The following is a 3746-nucleotide window of genomic DNA, read 5'->3' as shown; positions in this document are numbered from 1 at the left end:
AGGGCTGATCCCTCCACTTGGAGAACTTCATCCAGAGTAAAGAATAGGCCAGATATACTAAGGAAAGGTTGCTTTAGGACTCTAAAGGGCCCCAACCTTCAGGCATAGTATGGAACTACTTATACCTTGTAGTACTTCATGAGGGTTTTACAAAATATGAAAAAGGATTTGTATCCAACCAGGAACTATGAATTATCTCTTTACCATATCTGTTTGTTAACCTTGAACACTCTTTCCTCTGGATTCTCTGTATATAGACTTTTGGGACAATGCATCTCAGACTTTTGAGGGGAAGTTGCTACACCTCAGGCCTTGTTACATATTTTCATTAAATATGCTTTTGTAAAAGCTAACTTATTTTAATAGATGTTAATTGATATTGGAGAGACAGCACTAGTAGACTGATATTGGGGGCAATGTAATGGATAAGAACTCATGAGAAATAGTAGGAGAGAACCCTTGACCTCTAAGAGTTACTCCTAGAACCCTAAGGAAGCAGTAGCCAGCTGTTCTCTGGGGACCAAATTGCCAATTCTAGGGGAGATTGGGAGAGTGAACTCAGAGCTTGTACTCTAAAATTATCCCCCCTAAAATGACTAAGAAATAATTTTCCTTGCATTTATGGGTTATTTTTTAAAGAAATTAAACTGAGTAAAATAAAAAAGGAGGAAAAATCATCAAAGGACTCAAGGGGCCAAAGATTTAGGTGGAATTTAAATAATTTGGAGAAGGAACAGAGGAAGACTTAAAACAATAACCCAAGGACTCAATCCTGAGATTTGCAATGTGAATCAATATCTTTTGTGAGGAATATTAGTGTAAGAATGTACAGAAAGAGAAAGAGGAACTGGCAACGTACCCCTACTATTAACAACCTATGTGAACAGAGAAGGGAGAATAACTTTTCTGATCTTTTAAAATGAGTGGCAGCTGTGGAAGAATAGGAAAAAATCAATGTAGTGGAAGGAATAGAATAGGAGAACAAAAGGGAGATCCCATCATGGGAAGGGAAAATAAAAGATCTAATGAAGAACATTCATATTGGGGATGTGATTGGAACTGGATATCTGTGGAAAGAAGCGAGTACCTTATTATGTTTCACCTGGGAGGTGGTGGTGTTACATATGAAATGTGCCACATTAGGAGACCAACTTCTCTGAAAAAAGATTGTATCTCTCTATTCAGTGTCCCTATTCAGGAGAAGGTGTGTCTAAATCTTTGAGCCAAGCCAGCACCCACACTGGTCATAGGGAGAGGGAGAGGGAAAATAGGACCAGAAATAAGACAACCTGGCTTTAGGAGAAATGAGAGATCAAGTTATGGGCCAATGGAGGTTGAGACCTCAAAACCCTTAACACAGCAAGACTTCTATTATATAACTCTGCTTTCATTCACCATTCCTTCCTCCATGAACTGATATTTCTAAGAGTAAAAAAAAAAAAAAGAAAAAGAAAAACAGAAAAAAATGGGAATTTGGAATAAGATCTACAAATGTAATCATATAGGAAGAGGAGAGAGGAAGGAATTGAAATTTGGCACTCCAAGATCCTTACCCTGAGAGATATAAAGGGGAAAAATCATTTATTTCTATAAAAAGAAGTAATTTCTATAAAAAGAAAAAATCCATTAATTGGATAATAGGATGCAGAATAGATTAGAAAGGAAGAAACATAAGGAGGACAAAAAAGAGGGAAAACATTTTTGATGTGGGTGCTGCAAAAGAATGTTCCTTAAATTAAGAAGTTGAAGGAGAGGGTAAGAAGAGAAGAAAAATTTTGAGTTAAATATTCAGTAGGATATGGAAAAAAGTAGAGCCAAATAGGGCTAGAAGCAGATACAATAAAAAGAAGGAAAGAGAAATTAATGCTATAAGAAAATTTAAGAAACTTAGGATAGGTAGTTAAACAGGAATGAAGGGAAAAATGTGTGGGTATACACTAGCATATCAAATTAGTAAAACCAAACTGGTCACAGTGAAAAATACTGACTTAGGGAAGGTGATAAAAATTAGTACAAAATAAATTAATGGTGGAAAACACAAGCCCAATAATCATAATCTAAACTGTGAATATACTACACAGTCAAAATAAATGAACGGTTGATCTAATTCAAAAATAAAACCTATCAATTTTCTGTACAAAAGAAACATCATTTATTAAAGATACATTCAAAATGAAAAAAGTAATAATTAGATTATTCAGTGTAGATGACATTTATATTAAAAGTGACTATCCTACCTGAAAAAGTCTACAGACAATGCTAAATTAGTAAAATTATCAAGACACTTATTAAAAATGGACAAGATAACACAACATGGAAAAGCAAAACATGAAACATGAAGGGAAAGAAAAAGTAGGAATAAAAGGAGTTGGTATTATAAAATCACCAAATATATTTCAGAGCAGGAATTACCAAAAACTATATTGCATGGCATCACTGACAGAAAGTAGAGGAAATCAGTTAAGTAAAAAGCAAGCACGTGTAGCAGTCTAGAATTTGATCTGTTATGGAAAAAAATAGGAAGTTCATATGACAAGTAGGTTTAGATGAAAAGCTCATGAGTTATGTTTTGGTCACATTGAGTTTGACATACCCACATGAAATACTATTTCAAAATGTCTAATAAGCAGTTGATGTTGTGGGACTGGATCTCAAAAGAGAGATTATCCTGAACATAGAAACCTGAGTGTCATAGCACAGAGATGTTAATTGATCCAGGAGAGTGGATAAGTTCACCAAGTGGGGGGAGGGGGGGAGAGAGACAGAGACAGTGTCAGAGAGAAAAGCAAGAGCAGGACAAAGCTTTGAGCAATATCCATGTTAACTGGGAAAGACATGAATGATGATCCCGCAAAAGAGACTGAAGAGCAGACAAACAGTTGAGACTAGAACTGAGATGGTACTGTCATTGAAAACTCAGAAAAGAGAGAACATCCAGGTGGAGACGGTGATCACTAGTATGAAATGTTATAAAGAGATCAAAAGGATGCATATTGAGAAGATGTTATATTTGGCTGTTATCATGGGCAATTCAATACTAGTTGAATGATGAGTATGAAAGCCAGATGACTTACAGAATGGGAGGGAGAAAAGTAGAAAAAACATTGTTGTCAAACTTTTTCAGAGTTTGATTGAGGAAAGTGGGGACAATATAGGGCAATAGTTTAAGGGGAGAGTAGGATCTAGTGAGATTTTTAAAGTATTCAGAATGATTTTGCTTAATTGACTCTGCCTCAAATTTGTTTTGTTTTTAAACTAGTTTGACCTTCCATTGCTTCTATTTTAAGAGGTAATTCTTCTCATGATGCTCCATCATACTTCTCCCTAAGATTTGACAAATGAGTTTATATTGTAATCTTGTTTCTTGATTGCCACATCTGTTTACTTGGTAAGTATATTTGGTGCTTAGGATGCTTTTACAAGTTGTTTTGGTCTCCTGGTTATGATGTTTGATTTATATCAACAAAACTTCTGTATTAATTATTGTATGTGTCATTGCCATTTCTTCTATTATTCATTTTTCATCTTCATTTTATCCCACAATGGTTCAAATGCCTTTTCATTATAGAAATTCACTCCACTGCTACAGTGCCTTCCTTCAATTGTTTGCTTCCTCCCCAAACTTCTATGTCTCCATTCCTTTCCAAGTGCTGATTCTCTGAATTTTTTCCACAATAACCCTGGTGAGTCCTTTTTCTCTACCCTACCCTCCATGTTTTACAGACTCTTCTGTTGTGTTGTCTTCT

This window comes from Vombatus ursinus, unplaced genomic scaffold, assembly GCF_900497805.2.
Source record: "Vombatus ursinus unplaced genomic scaffold, bare-nosed wombat genome assembly UNPS02007652.1, whole genome shotgun sequence".
NCBI lineage: Eukaryota > Metazoa > Chordata > Mammalia > Diprotodontia > Vombatidae > Vombatus > Vombatus ursinus.
Note: the sequence above shows the minus strand (reverse complement) of the source record.